The sequence below is a fragment of the Plectropomus leopardus genome, chromosome 2 (assembly GCF_008729295.1).
Source record: "Plectropomus leopardus isolate mb chromosome 2, YSFRI_Pleo_2.0, whole genome shotgun sequence".
NCBI lineage: Eukaryota > Metazoa > Chordata > Actinopteri > Perciformes > Serranidae > Plectropomus > Plectropomus leopardus.
The window spans coordinates 25,210,242-25,232,657 of NC_056464.1; the positions used below are offsets into that span (position 1 = coordinate 25,210,242).

A 22,416-nucleotide genomic window follows, 5' to 3' on the forward strand; every position below is an offset into this window, starting at 1 on the left:
TTATGACAATGGTCCCAAATACGACTCGAACCAGGGATGGTAAGCTATGTGGCAAAAAAAAAATCACAACCACATGAACAAATTCGAACTTCATCTTTCTGACAAAACTCTATATTGACACCAAGGAGAACAGCATCAGTGGAAAAGGTGAAGTGACTGTTTGCGGCTGTTTTATGTACTACCTGGATTCTGTCATTATCTGTCATTGTGTAATGTCCCCTTCCTCTCCGCCTACCCTTGCCTCTGGGTTTGGTATGCAGGAAGCTTAGCTGAAGAGAATTTGACTGAGTTCACCCCAACTGTCGGACGATGTCTCTCTGCTCTGTGTGTGTGTAGGAGCGTGTGCGTAGATGTTTGAGTTCTTGTGCGGCTGTCAGGCTTGTGTGCGTGTGTGTGTCTCTGTGTGTGTTTTTCCATTAGTCTTATGGCTTGTGGCTGTCCTTGGGGAGTTAGATGAAGCTCTCCATCACTCTTGGAACAAGGACTGAGAGAAGAGAAAAGGGACATAGCACTGCAGAGAGAGGTATATGAGAGGAAAATGGGAAGGGATGATGAGCCCTCATCGTAGTGTATTGCCTGCTGTGCTGGTTGTGATTGTATGAGTCACAGTGTGATTGCCCACGTATGAAATACACAATTTTTTGTTTCTCTTTTCAAAACGGTGACAAGACAGGCGTATCCCGAGGATTACTGAGTGGGATGGAGCTATCAATATTTACCAACAAATTCAGCATACTTCAGCATCTTAATCAGGAGTACACTTTAAACAATTAGTCAGCTTTTAAGGTAATTGATTTTTAGCATGATTACTCCATATCTTTATCTTCTTGAACATACAGATATATTTTCTTTATTCATTTTACATGATGGTAAACTCAATACCTTTGTGTGTCGTGACTTTTGGTAGGACAAAACAATTTGAAAACACTACCTCTGACTCTGAGATATTGTAATGGACATTTTCATTATTTATTTATGTAGATATTATGAAAATTAGTTTCAGCCCTAACCTGGAAAAGCATTGGTGGTATTAAGGTCGGGTATGATGGTGTTAAATATGGCCTTTATTCAACAACTAATCTGAATTTAGTACTTTATCTTTGTATGTTTCATCAATAATTTGTATATATCTATGTATATAATATAGTGTGTGTGTTTGTGAGCATGTGTGGAGTATTCACATATAGACATATGTGTATACCGTATAGTGTAGTATATAGCTCAGGAAAAGGTAAGTGGCTTTGGTGTTTTTGTAGCACAAATCAAACTAATGCCATCATTCAGGTTGGAGAAGGGCAGGGAAAACAAATGACTGGATTGGATTACAGTAAGTAGTTTGCATCTTAATTTTTAGGTAGTGAGATATCTTGGTGATGAAAATAATATGGATCGGCTTTGTGTTTTGGGGGATTGTACTTTGGAACTAAGTCAGCTTTTCTAGTATACAGTATAAATGGTTCTTGATGGCTATTTTAACATTTAAATAAATTGTTTTCCTTTATCCAAAATTCCCATTCAACAGCTTTGAGGTTGCCATTTAGTGTGTTAATAAGGGCAGCAGTATCCTCAGTTTGATTGTATGGGAGATATCTTGTATGAACTTTAACAGTATCCAGGTTTCTGATTATCTGTGTGCAGTTGTGTCTTGTTTTCTCATCGTTTCTGCCACTATGTTCTGTACCAGAATAAGATGCCTGTCACAATGTTCTGATTTCTGTTAAAGTACTATTTCCTTATTTTCTTAAATATTTTTCCATTTAAGGGGCTGGCTTTACAAAATGCAGCTACATTTATTTGTCCAGATAATCTGATATTGCAAATTGCAGCTTGCTTGTTGCACATTTGATAAAAGAGGCACCAGACTCTTAGCACACTGTTGTATATTTGGCAATGGGCTTTCATTCTTCATAACTGTCAGATTATTGCTCCAAGGAAGTACAGACATGCAGTGTGTGAGTGATATATTAGATAAGAGGGAGTGTGTGTGATTGTGACCTCTCATAGAGAAAGGTTAGAGACCTTTGGGAGTCATCTCATCAACAGCACGCTGTAGTGCACGCCCGCAGACAGACACAGTGTGTGGTTATATTTTACTACAGCACTCAGGAGATGGTCCAAGGCTTCCGCAATTAATAAGGCTAATGGTTATTGGCTGGTGGCTAGTGACCAGGATATGGGATGTCTGATTGACCCGAGGTAAACATGGCACTTTATGGGTTAACAGATCCCTTCTGGGAGGACATTGAGCTTTTATTGGAAGGAGGGAAGAAGCCATTTATAGAGAGAAGGACAAAGAGGATGAGGAGCCCAATACTAATGTGTCTAATAGGGATCTTGAGTGACTGTCATTTAATTAAGATGGATGGCATACATTTTTCTTAAGTTAAATACGTGTGTGTGTGTGTGTGTGTGTGCGAAGGCGTGTCTGAAGCCTCCATTTAAAATTGGCCTACCTGCAGGATTTCGGGTGGGGAGAAGCTGACTTCCATATTAATGGGACAAGTGCCATAGTTCATATCCATTAAAAAAACATTTGGGGCATTGTGCTTTTTTGGCAGGAACGCTTACAGCAGTTTCTCTCTGAACATAAACTCTCTTCTTTTTATTTAAAGCTAGAATTACAATGACAAGGACAATTTTACACGTGATGTCAAAAAGGAAATCCAAATGAGATGAATGTCACGATGTGTTATGACTCATGGGGGTGGAGCCGCATGGTGATTTTGTACGGGTGGTCTTGGCTTTGCAGGACAGGTGCCCCCAGCTCTGGCTTCCTGTGATGTTATTGTCCTCTTGTGCTCTTTCTCCCAGGTTTTGGTGCACTGCAGCCCTGAATTCTCCCAGACGTGCTGCATTGATATTCAGGGCCTGTTTCTGACCCCCATCACTGCTTTCTCTCGCTCTCTCTCTTTCTCTTTCTCTTTCTCTCTCTCTTTCTCCCTCTCTCTCTCTCTCTCTCCCTCTCTCTCTCTCTCCCTCTCCCTCCCCCTCTCCCCCTCTCTCTCTCTCTATCCCTGGCCCATCAAAGATAAATGGTCTTAACTTGTTTAAAACTTTCATTTTCCACACATCACCATAGGCTTTATTTCAGACATTATATATAGACTAATATACTCAAAGTTAGTACAAAGTTATCCAGTCACCTCAATCACATAAAGGTCTATTTCAGGTCTGACAAACACCGACACTGGGTTGCACCAGCTATTTTAAAGGTTGCACTGGTTGAAATAACTCCAGTAGGCAGGTGTTTATTATACCAAAATTATACCAATGTGTGATTCTTGCCTCATATAATGTAAATAAAAAAACTTGAAATTGAATAGGGTGTCTGTTAACATGCAACATAAAGTGCATACGTATAAAATACATACAGTGTAGGTATCTGGGTAATTGGATATTGCACATCTTCTTTGCCACATTGGCAAGCAAATATATAGGGTTAAATGACTTTCTGATTAACAGCTACTAATTTATAACACTTTGTAGTGTTTGCCTGAGTTTACCTTCCTTTTTGTTCGGTGATTAACGTTAGCTATTTTTTAGCTTTAAGACCGAAAAAAAGCTTTTCACTGATTGGCCACAAAAACTAAAAAAAGAAAACATTTAGGGTGGCAATATTTTGGTTAGTATAGACTTTACAACAGTGAAGCTAAGATGAATTGTATGTCTCTGTGTTGTAACCAAATATCGACACAGCTTTATGATCAAACTAATGACTTGAGACATATCGTTTAGTGTGGACTTTGCACCCTAATGTAGGAGACCTTATGTTTGGCTAGTGCAACAGGCTGCTGTACTTCTATTCTGTTCCACTGGTCTTTATCTGCATTACTGCAGCTAATGTGGCGACTCTCTCCTGGTGATGCTGAAGTCAGGGTGCTGCTTTGATGGTTTATCTCCTTTGTCTCCATCCTCCCTAAATTGATCGTGATTTGAATTTCTATCATCTGATTAGATCAAAAAAAGTGCGGAGTGTCCTCTGTTAGACCCACTCAACCACGCATTACAGAATATATACAGTATCTTAATGCAGACATCTAAAAAAACAACATCAACAGCAGGCAAGATCATTTCGATTTACAACTCTCGTAAGCTGGCTGAAGTTTGAGTTTCTTTAAACTGATCCTCTGCAGTAAAAGTTCAGTGCAAGACATGGTGTCTCAGATTAGTCAAAGCCACAGTTGGATGTTTGCAGTAGCTGAGGCTTGTTAAGCAAGCAAAGCCTGATAGCTTGGCATTAATCATGACAGAATCCGGTCTTTCTTGTAACAGCCACACAGTAGCCTCTTTTTCTCTTTGATGCAAACTTTGTGCTGAACACTTCACTTTGTGACTCAAAACTTGTCAGATAACTGAGGATGCGCTCCTTCTTAAACTGAACAATTGTGCAGCAGTAGTGCTACTGTACAGCGTGCAGAAACTGAGGCCTCTACAATACTGTAGTAATGTCAGCACATGCTGTGTATTGTATCAGCTGTCCCAGCCCAGCCTTGAAGTGCACAGCTCAGCTCTCTTTAACCTGTATTCATCCTAGTGGTAATAACCTAAAGTGTGGGGAATGCTGCAGGTGATGCTGGTGCTGTCCAACATCTGATGTTTACATAATACACCTGTGACACAATAAGGGGGAGAGAGAGTGGGAAAGACAAAAAATAGACACTGATAAAATAGAGAGAAAAAAACCTAAGACAAATAATAGAGAGAGACAGAGAGAACGGGGTAGCAGTCACAGTAAGGCTCTCTCTCCCCTTCTCCTCCCCTTCTCTCCCTGCAAGCTGTGACAGGATGAGATGTGGGATAGTGACGTGACGGCAACATGACACAAAGCTGTTATCCTCTCCTGTCGAGGCTGGCTTGCTGGATAGCCAGATGACTGGCTGGGGCAGAACAGGTGCGCTTTTGTGTCTACGTGTGTGGATGAGCCAGGCACACATGCACAGCCTCAAAAAGCATTATGTCCTGCAGCCACCGTGTCCACTGGGGCGAGCTGTATGCAAGTTTGCATGTGCTGTATGGGTATCCCGAGCTGCAGAAGAATGAGCCTGACAACTATCCATGTCCTTGAAAGTTACCCTCTCCTCCTCCTCTTCCCTCTTCTCTCTCTGTTTTTTGCTCATGCACTCTTTAACTCAACATCTTTCACTCTTTTCTTCCTTAACCGTCTCCCCAGTTTTCTTCCATTACTCTTGATTGACCTCTCTTTCTATCCCTTCTTCTCTTGTTCCTTTCACCTTTCTTTCTACATTGCATCATCTGGCTATTCTTTCTATCTCCCTCTTGCCTTCGCCTCCTTTTTTCTCTGTCTCTCTTCCTTCTCAGGTCATTTCTGAAATTAGGTTGCGTGCGTGTCTACAGTGGACCTCCTGCTCTGCTCCGAGGGCAAAATGTCACCGTGTGGGAGTGAGAGAGAGCCACAGAGAAGGAGAGATGTAGAGAATATCTCTTGTATCTGTTGCCTGCCCTTTTCTTTCTTTTGTGCTGCCAACCTTTCATCTCTCCCTATCCTCATCAACGCATCCATTTACCTTTCCATCTTGATTCCTCTATCCAGTCAGGAAAAAGCTTTGTCAAGTGAAGAGCAGCCTCTCTGCTATGCAGCACTGTTCTCTCACACACACACACACACACACACACACACACGTCCACCCCTGCCGCCTGTCGACATGGTACAGGCTGTGCATTGAGACAGCCCCAGCTGAGGCAGTAGCAGTGAGTGTGCAGCTTAGCGAGTCTCCACACACACACGCACACCTACACTCACTCACACACACATACACACACACATACTGCACACCGCTGTGGTGGTTAGTCCGCTGCTGCATGTGCCGGTGCAATATCATTTTTAGGTGGGAGGATTTTCACGTCACAGCGATGGTAGTGATAACCTTGCTGCCATGTAAGTATACGTTGCTCTTGTGTGAAATTGGAATGAATGAACAGCTTATCAGTGTCTGCTGGTTTCGTTAGTTGCTTTTTGATTCTGTTGGCGTGAAGCATCTGCATGTTGGAAGGCTGATGTGTGAGTATTAATCTGTACACATCGTTCCATGTGTATCTGTGGTTTGTGGGTGTGTAGAACATGGAATAACATTGTTGCTCTGTATCAGTGGGAAAGGTAGCTACAAAGCAGGTGATCTGTTAGAGAGAGAGAGGAGAGGTGACGATGATCTGTGTTAGAAATATTTCTGCTGCAGAATTCATGTTTGGAGAGCTGTTTGTTCTGCGTGCGTCTTTTATGTATACTCTTGATATATATACATAAATCTGTATCCACATGCACCATCTTTCATGCATGTTGTGTAGATCTATTCTTAACATCAAATGCAGATTTTTGGAGAAGTTAAATCCTTTTGTCTTGTAATTTCACCAGATGAAGATGTTATTGGACACCTCCTCACTCAGTCAGGCCATCTGTTGGCTGCATGCAGTCTGCAGTCTCTCTCTTCTCTGTCACACTTACTGACTGGTTCTGTCATAGCAGCAGGCTCCGCTGCCGTAACTCATCATGTGTGTTTGCCTGCTAGCTGTCTTCACTGCATTAGCTAACTGATTTGGCAAGGTGACTGAATTAATTGGGAACATTATCACCTCTCCTCCTTGATCTGTTGGCTGTCTGTTTTTCTGGGCGGCTGGCTTCGTGGCTGATTACAGTCAATGACCAATGAGTTTGTAATCTCACTGACTGGTAAGTTGAATGTTTTCTTGCTTGTCTGATCAACTGACTGATCATCACACTAGCTGACAGACAGGGTCACTGGCTTGTTGTTTGGTTGGCTGACTTGTCAGTCAGTTCAGCGAACAGCCAGTTAGTCAGTGTGTGCACCAAAAAAAGAAAACCATACAGAGAAATGTCAGTACAGCTAGGCAGTCAGTCCAATAACCAGTCAGCCATTTACCTAGCCAACAAGTCATTCAGTCACTCATGCATTTATTCAGCCAGCAAGTCATTTAGTCAGTGAGCCACAATGTTAGATAGGCTGTCATAGGAAATAGATTGTGCCTCTGTTGGGGCTGGAATGACTGTGTGACCTCAACCATCAGCTCCACTGCACCAATACAGCCAAGAAAGTGTCAGTCCTCTTTCTGTCCCTTTCTGCTTCACACTGTCTTACTCCATCTCTTTATTTCCCACTGCACACATAAAACAATAAGATGTGAATAAACAAATACACATAAATGTGCACACATACTGAAAACTGATGAAAGGAAAATCATTTTGGGGGAAAAATGCAAATGCTGTCGTCTTGTGCTCGGAAACGTAATGCCCTTGAAGACACAATTTTAGATATTTAAACACTGACGTTATAGGATAGAAGCAGCTCAGCAGGCATGCAGTGACATTTTCTGCAACTCTTTTTTAACCTAAGGGTAGGTACATATAGGATAAAAAGATGTAAAGTAAAAACACCATGTGAACTTTAACCACTCCTTCACTTGCTGTTTGGAAATGCCAAGACTCCCTTTTCCATGTGAATGCATACATAAAAATGTATGTATGTAATTATAGTATTTCTTTATGCTCCTGAAATTCATCATGATACTTTAAATGTGATTAAACAATCAAAATGAACATGTGTACAAGAAAGACAAGACTAGAAAGAAAATCCATACCTTGCTGCGCTCTGTCATATCTCCTATAGTCAAGAGAGAATCTGTTAGCGACGCAGTGCATTAGATTTTTGCTGTGTCATCATCACCTCTGTGTAGCATAGCGACAAACACTGTGCTAAAGCAGACTTGACAGTAGTTTTAAAAAAAATCTTGAATATTAGACTTGAGCCAAAGACAGGTACAGTAAGTATTAATTTATTCTTGTATTGTTAGTAATTATAAATGACAGGAACTGATGGTCACATTATGAATAGATTATTTTTATTTTGTAAGCTTGTCTTCCAGTGGAAGAGTTCTTAGAAAGAGAGGGAAGAAAAGGAGAGGTGAGGAGGGTGAGTATAGGTAGCAGCTCAGAGGAAGAAGGCTGTCAGGCTGTTTGAAGATAGTTTAAATTCAGTTCTTACTCCCAATTCAGATGCAGTTAGGTGGACCTGAATTCTCTATTAAAAAAAAAAAAAAAAAAAAAACGGTCTAAAGATAGGATTATATGCTGGACAGATAGCTCTTTAAGGAGAATATGGGATTTGGGACTATATATGTAAAATTTACTAGACTCAAAACATGTCATGGGCTGACTGATATCATCCTTGAGATGTTTTATTTCTGCTTTCCATATTGTCAGAGATGTTCAATCTAGGTTAAATATTACATACTAGATAAGTTGAAAGACAGGATTTAAGATGCTGCAGGCAGTCACTTGACATTGACACCCACTTGTTTTGAGTGTCATGTCACATTGCTAAGTCCAGCCATAAGCAATTGTGATTCTCTAATTAATCTTATCCAGATGAGAGGACTTTGAGTTCCAGTCACTTTATGTGAGAATCCGACAGCATGGAGTGTGTTTGTGCACATAAACGCACGTGTGTGTGCGCGTTTGTGGCAAGAGTCAACAGTGATGTGAGACAGTGATTAATAGCTTTTATCTAGATCTATTCCTGACCTGTCAGTCATTATATTCTTGGTGTGTTGGTTGAGTGAGGACTTGTTTCACACACTGTCCATATGCTCGAGTTGTTTCACATTTAAACTATACAATATGAAGATAAATGTGTTTACGTTGAGTTGATTCTAAGCCTCTGCTTCTTTCTTGCTATCATGAGTATGATTAGATCCCCCAACCTGACATTGCCAGATCGAATTGGTAATATAAATTAATCTGGAACCTCCGAGTTAATTTACCCTTTCCGAGGGGTGTTATCAATAGGTTATCAACATGTGCTTAGTGAGCAGTGACTAGGTCAGACTGGTGTAGATGGCCAATCGCAGCAAAGTAGTACCAGCCAATCACCGCACTTAGGGTGGAACTTGGCTCAAAGGTGTGAAAAAGATCATGCTTGGTTTATGTAAAAATGTAAACAGCTTATAGCATGCAGAGATGAGCTGGTGTATCAGACTATTGGTTGGTATATGAAACTTTTGCAGAATCCTGCAGTAATTATGGCTAACAGATCTTTCTTCTCAAGCAAAGCTTTAATTGCTGTTTATTGTTCTGCTTTCAGTGAAAATATGCCGTCCAGTTTGTCCCGTTCTGTCGCAATAGCTACTTGCAGCCATCTTTTTTGTTTTCAAAAACAGCACTCCTCTTTCTGTTCTTTATCTCAGATACGCCCTATAATAGATAAGACGATTGTGATTGGCTCAGCAGATCTCAAGTTGCTGGAAATCTGTCCAAAGCAGAGGAGGACCAGAGGTATTTGCCTGAGCAAATAAAACATGAGCTCACAAATTCGTCTAGTTCCCAGGCAGGAAAAGTCAAACCATGTGTGATTAACCTCGCTAAGCACTTTTATTGAGCAGGCGCAAAACAATTGGAGAAAAGGATGGAGTGCTATTTCTGGATGCATGTAGGCATGTTAAATCATTTTGTATCTTTAAATAAACTCACTTGCTCAGAAGTCTCTGGAGCGTCACAGCTAAGTTTGTGTTTATGCAGATCCGATGGCATAGTGCTATATTAATACTTGCTTTCATCATAAATGTGCACTTGCGGTTCATTCAGGTTTTAAATTTGTCTTCAAAGAACATTTTTTGTGACTTTATTGGTGGATGCACAAACATAACTATCACTTTTGATCTGCATTTTTCATCTTTAAACATATAAATATACATGAAAAACGCATTGTAATGAGATTAACAGGGTGTTGGAGTTAAGGACGAGCATGCATGTCTGTTTGCACGTTATTTGTTTTGGTATGACCACTGGGGGCACCAAAGTCAGTAATTTTTAAATCCTACAATCAGTTTGCGCTTCTGTATCTAAACTATATGTTTTTACATGTAATATGTTGGAGTTTTTTGCGTATGTCTTGTTATAAGCTTGTCGTTTTACTCTCTCCACTTACTTTGCTGCTTAAATGATCACATAAAGGAGGAGGGAGCAAAAGTAAAGTGGTAAATAGAAGTGATGATATCAGCTGGTATCATGACATCACCAGCTGGCACTCTGATGATGCACTTATGACACGTTATAGTCACGTGTGTATTGCCATAATTCACGGATATAGTACACCATGCAATCATTCTGTAAAATGGCAGCTCAGAAACACAACTTTCTAGCTGGTATTTTTTCTTGTAAGGTTTTTGTCAGAATTCACTATATCCAGAAGAGTAATCGAGATTTCTTGGGATGTGACTAAAGAACTGCCTTAAATATCGCTAGTGTTTCTAAAATTGCTGATAAAAATGTATAGAAATTCTTAGATTAACCAGCTATGCTACAACATGGGCTGATTATATGCCCGTGATGATGTATAGAATAAAAAACACTGTATTGAGTTAAGTCATATCATCAAGCTTAAGACTATTTTCTTATCTGTGTGTTATGCGCAACAAAACTAGATTTAAAAGACTATTGTTACTCATTCATTCTTCTTTTTTTCCTCCTCTCCTCTCCCCCTCTCCTTCTGTCTTTAGTCCCCATCTAGCACACTTAGCCTGTATGTGTTGAATTTAATTAGACCAATAACTCCCTCATGATTTCTACAGGCTCATCTGGAGCAAGGAGAGGGCCGCAGCAGCCTTTTTTTCTTTCTGTCTTCCACTGACCTTGCAGCAAGAAGTTAATGTGTGTGTGTGTTTGTGTGCGTGCATGCGTGTGTGTGGGAGTGCATAAGAATGTGCATACAGCATGTATATGTGTATTGGAATGCATGAGGTATGTGATTTAGCTCAGTAAATACTTTTATATAATTGCATGCGTGTATGTAGAGCTAAAATGCATGATATAATTTCTAACCTTTATCTGTATCGCCGCCCCCCTAAGACAACCAAGTCAAGTTTGAAGTCTTTCAGTCCTCAGAACTTGTGATCTTGATGATACTTCATTTGCACATACAAAGTGTGTGTCATATTGTAATATGCTTATTCAGTTCTCTGTTGAGACATCACGAAAATAACAGAATGTATCTGCTGCTAATTCAGGATAAAAATTGGATAGATGTGTTTCTTGACTGAAACGGCTACCGGTGACTATTTTGCAAGCCTTCTCTTTTTATCTATTAACATAGACGTGCTCTACTGCGCACACACTGCAGCCAATATTACACCATTTCAGTTCCTTCTTATCTCCTTGTAGACAGATGAATTCAAAGCTAGTAAAACAGTCTTAACATTATTAACAAAACTCTCTCTATTTCTAGTCTACCTTTCTGGGCCTAATGCCTGCTGGCCTATTTTTCAGTGAAACCTGGAGCACCAGTATCTGTCCTTTTCTTCCTGTGCCTAAACCAGTGGTTGTTCTCCCACAACAGTGGCACAAATGCATAATCAGTGCCAGATGCTTTGCTAGCTACTGTTGTAGAGGTAATAGTCCTGCATGGTCTGTGGCACCATCAGACAGATTGTTTACAGATACCAATTCCCAACATGCACATGTAAACCCCCACCCACCGTAGGATCCTAACGCAGAAAGACTCCGGCATTGTACGGTATAATGAACCACCGGCGGGCAAATAGGCAGGCAGGCGAAGCAGAAGTTCAAAGAGAGAACAGGCAGACAGGCTGGGCAGTTTATTTAAATGCAATAGATTGAAGTGGGAGAAATAAAGAAATGTAGTAGTTGTAGAAAGAGATTAAGAAAGGAACAGAAACCAACAGATCAATGCGCAAAAATGTAACAAAAGCATCCAGAAAGAATTATTTTAAAAATGTGTTTCTGATTTAGTGGCCGTCCGTCTGGAATGACTGATGTTACTACACAAAGCAGATAGTGTAAATGTTATCTGATTTTAGGTTTAGCTACATTGTGATTATTATGACTGATGTTCAGGATCAGACAGCGCCTGCATTGGTTTGGAATAAAGACACAAATTAACTTGTAATTCTGAGGATTAAAGGCTTTATTCACATGCTTTCCGGTCCATCTGAGGCCATCCAACATTTATTTTTTAGAACTTTTACAGAACAATACAGTACTGTTACAACTATAATTATACGAAGGATATCCTTTTCAAAACAAGACCGACTGACAACAGTCGAGGAGCTTTAAATGTCATAAAGAGGAAGACAAAAAGCATAGAAAGATGTTCACCTCCATGTGTGTGTTATATGTTGTAGTTACACCACACGAGTTTCTTTTGATGAGATTTAGGAAATAATAAATGTTAAAACTCAAGAAGTGTAATTGCTGTCGTCACCTTGTCATCATACGTGTGCTCCCCAAATTAAATTTATCCTCAATTGTATGCTGTCACTGTACTTATTTAACAGGTGAAAAAAAATTGTCATTGCCAGTCAAAAAGTGTAATTTTAAGTGTGTGATCCAGTTTATTCATTCACTTTTATTTGGTTGGTCTATACCTTACATTTTTTTTAGCCTCAAGGTACCGATGTGGTTTCACATTAAAAATAGATAAACTATGTCAATCTATTATTCTACTTTAAATGATGTAGTAGTTGAGCGCCATTCTGTTTACCTTGGATGCCGTTTGACCATGCGTGCCCATTTAGTTACACAGGAAAGACTTCTGTAAGAAGCTGTATCATGCTTTTTGATCTCCGGGTGTTTTCCGGACACAGATTAAGCAGCTTGTCATGCTGAAAAGCAACAGAGTGCTTCCATTAAAAAAGGCTTACAAATCTAGGAACAGATGAATAACCTGAGGTCAGGATCCCAGCCCACAGGGAAACAAATGAAAGGAGACGGGGGTCAAACTCATTTGGTTTCTAACAACTGGGTTTTGTTTTTGTTGACACAGATAATTGCTCCTCCTAATTACTGTACTTGTAGGTGGGACCATCATAAGCAATCCTGTTATACCTATTTGTGTAATGAATGCTCATCATCATCTTTGTAATAAATTATCATCATCCACTTGGCATCAAAGTCATTTTTGAATGTGACCGAAAAACAAGTTTTTTGCATGTATGTAAAATGTGCAGGCTGGAGCATGCTCTCAGTACTCTCATCTATGTGCATATTTCCTCTACTGAGGAACACATACTGTAAATGACCTCAAGTGAAATACCATTTTTTCAGCTGCACAAAACATCATATATGACAGAGGTAACACGATTGAAACAAAATTAACTTTGCTTAACAGAAACCACTTTTCACATTAACCTGTTTGTACATGCTATAGGCCTATACCAGGCTTTAGTGACACTCATAGTGAAGAAATGCAGAGTGTATTTGTCTTTGTACATGCTCATGGAAGTATTCATAGTGTTAGATCATGTAATTAATATAATGTTAAACATTTAATGGTATTTTTTAAGGTTCCTACATAATTGGGCTCCTCAGGTGCCCAGCGAGGCTCAGAAACACGTGAAGCATCAAACAGGAACTTTAAGGTGATCTGGTTGAGATCATTTTGAACTCCAACTGAATATGTCATTAAAGACACATCAGTCATGGAAAAATGATCTGGTGCTTCTCTCTATCAGAGTTAGGGTCTTGAACTGTTCTGTCTGTAATTTTGTGCCTCAACATGATGCCTCCATGCTGGCGATAGCCTTGGCTGGAGGCATTATGTTTTCAGGCTATCCGTCCCTCCTCTGTATTCATGTTATCGCAGTACGTAGTACGCCTTAAGGGAATTATTTCAAATTGGCAAAAACGTCCACTTGGACTCCAAGATGAACTGACTATTTTTTGGGTGGTCAAAGGTCAAGGCAACTGTGGTATAGTTTAGTTGGGTTGTGAGTTTTGAGTTAATGTATGCATGTATTGTTGACTTTGTGTCTGGGGCTGTCTCTTGTGTGTGTGTGAGGAAGGGCATTGCAAATAAGCTAAGGCAATCAATGCCGGTTGGGTGTGTTATTGTTTTATGCTGCATCCTTGTCCCTCAACAATTAAATAAATAAAATAAATACATAACAAATAACCACAAACCAGAATTTGCAAGGCTAAATCGACAGTCTCTGCCTCATTACACACAAGCTTTGAGCATTCAACCTCAAAAGTGGTGATGACTCAGTATGTTTTGCAGGACCAATGTGGTTAGAAACCCTCTTAAGCAAGTGTCACTTTGAGTGCAGTTACAGTTTTGTGAGCCATATTACATGTGGACGGCTGCACCATGTGTCATACTGTGTGTGGATAAGTAATTTCCCCAAGAGCACATGTGTCATCCACTTGTTTGATGCATTATTCTGTGAATCTGGTGGTGAAGCAGATTAAAACAGACTCATTCTAGGTTTGACTATGATGAAGTGGGCACAGTTATGATACAGATGCTGGTGGGAACATGGGGCACACAAGGTGTGGACATTGTAGTCATTACAACAGGAAAAGATGGACACTACTACATTGTCCAGTGTTCTTAGTGTGCTTAGTCTACCGGGCAATGTGTTCATTGCCTTTTTTGGGATTGCACATAAAGGCTGTTTAATATGATAACAATACACAGCAGGCATGTGTGAGGCAGTTTAATTAAACCTTCATCTAAGAAACAAGATTTAGAGTCAACAGCCCTCTGAGGCAGCACTGTACTAAGGTGCAGTAGTGCTTTTAGATAAACACTAATGCCTGCATGCTAGTATGCTTAGCGTTTACTATTTACCATTTTTAACGTTTTCTAATTAATACTGATCATAAAGTACATTTGTGGTGGATGGAAATGTCTTTGCTTTTACAGATATTTGGTCATAAACCAAATTGAAATTTAATGTCAGTAGTCATTAGAATTCATACTTTGGGCATTATTAATCATTGAGACAAATTTTAGGTTGATCTTTCAATTTGTTGTTAAGGTTTTTCTGTCTAGACTTAAGTAGTGGACTGAAAAAAATGCCATTGCAATCCCTTTAAGCATGCTGCTAGTGTGGCTATAAAAACATACAGTAGCTGCAGCTCCTCCACATAAGTTTATGTTCACTTTGTTTATGAGCAAGGAAACATCATAGAGTCTTGCTTATTTCTCTGTACCTGTCATGTGCTTGGCTCTGATTCATGAATACTTAACTGAGCTGTTTGGTGTGTGATCGTTTCACTGTTTGCAGCCTTGGCTCTACATACAGGAGTAGAGAACTGAGGACATCTTTTACCCTTGCCGTTGTTCCCCCCAGAGAAGCACATAAAGTCAATGTTAATGATAGCTTGATCTGAAAAGATAGATACTATTCAGCTTGTAGTTTATGATATCAACTTCACTTTCTATATCACTGTTTATTATTCACGATCATCTATCACCATGTAAGCCCTGTCTTCAAGAAATTACATTTGTATACAATTAATTTGATGCTGCAAATAGGTTTTTAGGGAAATATAATGCAGAGCGAATTTTGTATTCAATTAACATTAAGAGGAAGTGCTGCCAATTAACACACCTAGCATATTGCAAAAATGTTGATATTGACTCAGCACATTGCTCAAATTTGTTTTCACACAAAAAAGGCAATTTAACAATACACTATCCCAGGGTTTCCCAAACATTCATTTATATGTTGTCGGCTGCCATGGACAAACAAACCTGGGACACCCGTGTAGTTAAAGGGAGAAAAACAAAATTTGCTTTTGTCATCGCACCACCACCACTGTTGAAGAGGACATAGATGCCTATATAAAAGGGCTTATTCTTCGGTCTAACACAATGATTCTCTTCAGGTGATCATAAAGTAATGAAAACACATTTATTACTATGATTTTCCATTTCTGCCAAGAGATGACACTAGTCCTAAATACTACACACTACACCTTTTACCAAAATCAAAATCTTTCATTTACCATAGTGCTTCTGTTGCCTAAGCATCACCACAGATAGAAGTCTGAAAGCAAACCTGAGGTTCTGGTATCACAGTCCTACACTTTGTATGTTCGCCATCTGCCCAACAACCTCCCTGTGAATACAGTGAGTACGTTCACACCACAACATAATTATGAAAACAGTTAAGTCAGATGCAAACATCATTTTTAGAATACAGCGTTGCAACATATCCACTAGTATCTCTTGATCAACTTAAATGTAATTTGATTTAGAGAACAACATTAAAAACTGAAATAATAAATAGTTTCACTTCATACTGCTCCCTCATATTTTATAATTAACCATGTGTTCGCCTGTTTACAGTTTCTGTACAAGGTGATTGAAAACTAGAGATCTATAATTATAGCATGAGATCGTTTATTGGATTCATCAGCAGATATCAAAACTCTACATTTACAGGAAGATTGCTTAGAGGCAAAACCAAAGCCTGTAAAAGCACCAGAGCATCCACTTTTAGGCGAACACTAAATCACTTTTTATTATAAGATCATTATGTTCAAACAACATTTGGCTTAGCTAGTTCTTCAATAATAATGCCTTTCATGCTACATTTGTTTGTTTCACTTCAATATACTTGGCAATAAAATGTCAGTATTTATTTGGTTACAGCTGTTAATGTGCATTCACACAGCTGCTCCAGGCAGGATTACACTCTCCATCTCCATATCTCCCCCCACAGCCTGACAGTGTTGCTTACGTTGTATAATGCCATTTTTTCACACAGAACACCCAGGAAGAACGTACTGGGATGGCCATGAACACGGCAAAACTCTTTACAACAGCAACACAGGGAGGGCAAAAAAAAAAGGCATTTATTGTTTTAAATTATCAAAGAATGAAACATTGTTAATGAAAAGTGGTCCACTGAGGAAAGAGAGAATGTATGAAAGAGTGAACAGGCAGTTGAATAGAAACACCAAGAGAAGGGCTGGGCAATAAAACCATAATAAAAAATATTTTTCCTCAATAGAGATATAATAAATGTTTGATAAATCCTGCATATAAGTAAATCACCCATACGCCAGTAGAGGGGGGCAGTAATGCACCTTAACCAGAAGGAGAAGTAGTATTAGAACAACAGTCAATACGCTCATTAAGTTTTTTTTTAGTATGACTGTTTTGACTGTGGATAACAACGCAGTGCTAGCCCACGACTGAATTCACCTCATAACTGTATGGATTAAATCATCTAATGCTAACGTTAATTTAGCATGTTAACTTTACCAGCTGGCTATTTTAATAGAATGATGCAACGTAACTTGACTGAAGGTAATGTGGAAAAAACTATCATACATTTACTCGTCCGTGAACATGGATTTTGTCATGTCAGGTAGATTTCCATTTGCTATAAATGACCCAGTTTTACTTAACAATGTCATCAAGGTCCCATTTTTGTTGTGTTGACCACGGTTGAGACTTGCGTTCTGTCTGCGTATTTTGTTTACATTGTCTTCTGAAACATAAAAAATGTTTTAAGCCATTTGCACAGGGTTTGACATGTTCCTGACCAGAATGATCATTTGTTTGTCTATTTATGGTCATATTTATTGGTATAATTTTGATTATAGTTGTTTTAAATCTACTTCAGATTTGTGAAGTGCTCTGCTGTTTGACAAATGTTTGTCATGTCCTGACAATGAATAATAGTTTAGAGCACAGTTAACTATATAGATTATTCAACTTTAACTCAAGAGCAAAACTCAGCCTTTAAACTTCAAAAAAATAACCCATACACTTTTCTTAGTGTGATTAATTAGCAGTATTGATTGATATGAAAACTTTATTGTGATAACAGTTGAGGCCATATTGCCCAGCTGTGGAGGAGAAGAAAAGTGACATCTGTACACCAGCTAGAATAGGAGTGTGTGCTGCAGACACAGAAAAGCAAGAAAGGCAGGTGGAACTAAGAGGGGGGGAGACAGAGAGATGGAGTCGCCTACAGTGGCACACCTTGACATATTTTTTTAGGCAGTTTGTCCTCTTTAAGAGGGTTTTCTTAATGCATGTGAAAGACGGGGTCCGTTATCTTACAGCTAAAGTATATCATCACCTACTCTCACTTTCTCGATTCTTAGGCTCACTCTGCTGTGACACACAGAAACCCCTGCAGCCTTTTAGGTTGCCTGGCCAAGTGCTTTTCTTTAAAACCTCCCTAATCTACAATCTGACATAGGCTAAACACACACATACACATGGATGTATGTATTCATACGTGTTTCTCTCTTTGTCTCTTCCTTTTCTCTCTGACTCATCCCTCTGTCCTTTTTTTGCTCTCTGCTTTATCTTCCCCTCAGCCAGATAATGTGTTGGAGCTGCAGTCCTTTTCCTGCACTGGTTTCTAAAATAACCTTTTTCTTTGTCAGACTCTGTCTGCTGCGCTTAGTTAGCATGACAGCTGCTTTCAACACAATTAGAGAGCACTGATGGTGGCTGAGAGGAGGCTCTGTGTGTGTTTTTTATGTAACAATTCACCTCAGAGACAATGTCTGTTTGTGTGTTTGTGCGTGCATGCGTGCGTGTGTGCGTGTGTGCGTGCATGTGCACTTGGATATAGCAGTGCGGCATTGCAATGCAGCTGCTGTCCAGTGTTTGTGTTTGGGGATTCCCTGTGCATTGTGTAACTGCCTCTGCTGCTTAGCCGATATTTCTGACTTCATTTGCCATATTCTTTTCTAGCTTTAGACAAATTAAATTTCATAATGCAGAAACTGGTAGTATAGTACTGATTGTATGCAACTTATGTTCAAAGCAACTTGTGTCTTTTAGAGGTCATTTAGTGTATTTGAAGTCCAAAGCAGTACTGAAAGCTATATGTGCTTGAACATACCTTTATAGGACAAAGTAGGTCTTCGTTTTAAGGATCTTTGCCTTTCGCATTGTGATACCAATCAGACTCAGTCCATCGCATAACTAACATACAGAATCAGCATGTCCCTTCCTTTGTTTATGTTGTAGCATACAAATAATCGGCACACTGTTATAAGCACATTCAAGATCTAATTCAGCCCTATCCAAAAGCAGTGCTCTGAACGCTGCCTTGTGAAGCTTATGTTTTGTCAGTGAGTCGGTGATTGTCATTTCTGAGGCTGTAGTTTATGCTGGTCTTGAATCGATTGCTTCACATTGTCAAGTGTTCGTGTTACGTGTTCTCTCAAACATGAACACCTTGTTACAAAAGGAATCTGATCAGTGCTTTTGATGTGATATTGAAGGACGTGCAGGTGAGCAGAGTAGCTCCGTGATCAGTGAAGTCTCCTGCAGTATTTCTTGTCACAGGCAGGGGGAGCTGTATGCCAGTGCTGCTGCTGGCGGTGGTGCAGTGGGCACAGCTCCTACCTCAGCTCTGCCTCACTGTGCTCAAGGACATTTTGAGACAGACACATGGAGATTGCGCATGGCTTCACCATGGAGGACAGCACTGCTTGTCAGGCCAAGAACTTCTCATCAGGGAGAAAGCAGCAATTATTGTAGAGCACCGTTTCGTCATTAGCACTTTGTCCTTATAATCACAGAGCAGAACAGAGAGATCTAGCAGACGGCTTACAAGGCATGATGAATAGAAACATTCAAATTAAAGGTAAAATGAATGCTGAGATTAAATGCATACGATTATATTGCACATATCGTGTGAATTTGACCAAGCCTCTCTTGAAGATGAATAGAGAAAGAGACAGTGATGCTGATGTCATCAAGACACAATTACATAAAGTTGCCTTATTTTTTTCTGCCTAACAACAGTATAACTATAGCGTCAAAGATAACACTTTATCTGAATGCCCTAAATGAAATTTCCAAGCCTTTAAACCTCAAAGAGCACAGGAAAATATTGATAAGACAGGACGACAGTGATATATTAGTTGAGTGTACATACTTTTGTTTTTAGAAATTATTGACTGAGGCTGCCAGTATATGATGCACTTAAGAAAATACAGTGCCTCTGCAATAACACTGTAATAGAATAAGTACTGCAGGGTTGTTCAGTGGCATTGCAGCACATTTCCTTTGGGTTTAATGTGCACTTACTGAACATTTGCAATTTAAATGAAAATAAATAATTTGATAGTCTGGCAGAAATGTTCATTTATGGTTAAATAACTTAAGAAAACAAAAAAAGAAACACTATAACTATTAAGAAGTGATTCTACATGTTGTGCGGCACGATCTTGGCCGTACAGACACCGTTATGTTGCTGCACTGGCTTTATGTTAATAGCCCTTTATGTATCTTAGCTATTAGTAGATCCCTCTTTGTTTTTGAAGTAGTTTAATCATACAGAAAGCAAACACTGTACAGTATGGTGGTCAGATGGTCTTAGCATCTGGCTGTGGAGCGTCATGTTTTAATGCAGTTCCCATATGGTGTTCGAGTTCATAAAGTCCAATTAAGTGTTCTCACACTTTAGGTAAAAAGCTGTTAATTATTGCCAAATCTACACTTTCTCCTTGATGCTTTGTACTCATTACTCACTGTCAAACCATGGGGAGCATGCCAACAATTATGCAGACAGACTGGCAAGTAGGCAGGGAGGTAGACAGAAGAATAGCACAGCAGGGAGGTGTTTGAGTCAGCTACAGATAGACAGGTAAGCAGGATGACAGCATGAAGACTGAAGGGACAGGGTACAGACAGACAGGTACAAAGATGATGGTGAGAGATGGAGGTGGAAATACTGGAGATGAAAGATTTTTGCAAGATGCTAAAAAAATCATGAAGTGTTCCATATCTCCAACACGTGAGGAGGAGAAAGTTTTTCACCCTTTGATGTTCAAATTATTTAACGGTGAGGAAAAACCATTTTATACACTGCCGTCATCATGGTTTTATCCGTAAATGCATACAAAACACCAACAATAGCTTGATTTACAGCTGCCCTCCTTTTCCAAGAAAAGAAGAAATCAATTCTGTGTGTAAATATATGCATGTTAGTGTGTCTCTGTGTTTACATTATATAAAACGGAGAACACTGTTTACTTTGAAGTTACTCAGCTCAGGCTTCAGCAGTGCACTTCACCTCTATCTCACCCTTCCCCTTGCTCTTTCTGTGCTTTGCCCTCCTTATTCCATAATTCTCTATTACTCTCTTAAACCCTTCTTTGGTCTCCGCCTTCCTCCATCTTTCAACTATCGTCTTTTTCTATCTACACAATGCCCCCCTCCTTCCTCTGTCTTTTCTCATTTTCCTCCCACCCACATCTCAATCTTTCCACTCCTGCACATGTCATCGTAATTTAAAGATAGGCAGCTGCACACCAGCAGAATATAACACCGCCACAGTCACTTACATCACCAACATGATAATGTGAAGCTGGAAACTCACCACCTTTACATGGTCAGTGACGAACAGATGTTGTGGAGGGAGCTGCTCCATCATTCTGCGATAAATTGCTCATGAAACACTGCAATTTTAACCTCAATTTATTTTTCTTTCTACACAAAAAGTCTAGAAGATAAGGGAAGAATGACATTCAGAAAAGGTGGTCAGCCTGAATCAGACAGAATTATGAATTACACAGCGTAGCTTTCTGATGTTGCTGCTTCCCCCGATAGGTTTGTTTTCAATTAATTTATGTCTGTAAGTCTTGCCTAAATTTTCTGTTATAGAGGGCACAATGGGAAGCATCAATCTTTTTGGGTGTGTTTGGAATAATGGCAATCAATACTCAGGTAATGCGTCTTGGCATCTAATTATGCATTTATTTAATTTTGTCTTTTGTTGTCATCAGCATTATTGGTTCCTCTTCTCTCTGTTCTTCTGTGCCAAGCACAAATATTCAACGGCCACAACTGTCAGCAGGTTTTAAATCCACAGAAGCCCTGCTGGTTTCCATATTACCCAGTTACATTATCTGACTGATTAACTTACAGGCTGCAATAGAAACCAGCATTACTCCTGGTGCTTAGGTACATTGAGGCGTTATACCAGTCTAACTGTTGATGGTGGCCACCAGAATTACCTGTGAGATGTAGTTTCTCTCCTCAGGCAGCCACTTGATTAACCATGCAGGCACACAAATACACACACGGATGTATGATTTCCTGGGATAGTGTTTGTTTGCTTTCATTTGACGGTTTTGGAAGATCTGGCTGGCACAGATGTCCGCCTTGGCATGCAAAGAGTACCGCCAACATTGATTGGACCTGAGCGGCAGGCGAATGAGGGGGGGCAGCATAAAAGGTTGGAGAAAAAAAGAGAGAAAGATGCAGTCCTGCCACGTGCTGTCCATTTCTGTCTCATAAATAGAGAAAATATGCAAAAACCCAACCATCGCAGAACATGTAATGTATTGTATTTAATCTGTTATTTCAATTAGTAGGCGGTAAAGACACAGAATATTTGCCTTTAGTGGAAATGCATTACAGAAATGGTAAGGAGGTTTATTAAGTCGCACCTGTCCAGGTGACATTGCCAATGCTGTCTATCTTTGTCACTTTGGTAATGGCTGGAGCTCATTAACACAGGACTGGTTTCTGTGGAGTTACAGATGTGTATTCACTTGTTGGCAGGTTCTCTTGCCACCCTGCTGTGACAAGGTTGGTTCCTCGCTGTTCCTTAGTGCACTATTGTGTCTGGTCCTAGTCCCATCTGTTTCATCATGGT

General features: G+C 39.7%; 1 protein-coding gene across 9 annotated transcripts in view; it reads left to right on the forward strand.

The window, feature by feature from the left end:
• The window catches only part of atp2b2 (ATPase plasma membrane Ca2+ transporting 2), a 143,356-nt gene that overhangs the window by 25,943 nt on the left and 94,997 nt on the right, over nt 1-22,416 (forward strand). For 8 of the 9 annotated variants that reach the window (XM_042506210.1, XM_042506252.1, XM_042506270.1 and 5 more), the window contains exon 1: nt 5,748-5,896. The exons of the other annotated variant lie outside the window; for it this stretch is intronic. The gene's annotated coding sequence lies outside the window, so the exon portion shown is untranslated. Of the gene's footprint in view, nt 1-5,747; nt 5,897-22,416 lie in introns of those variants that run through there. 9 annotated transcript variants of the gene reach the window in all.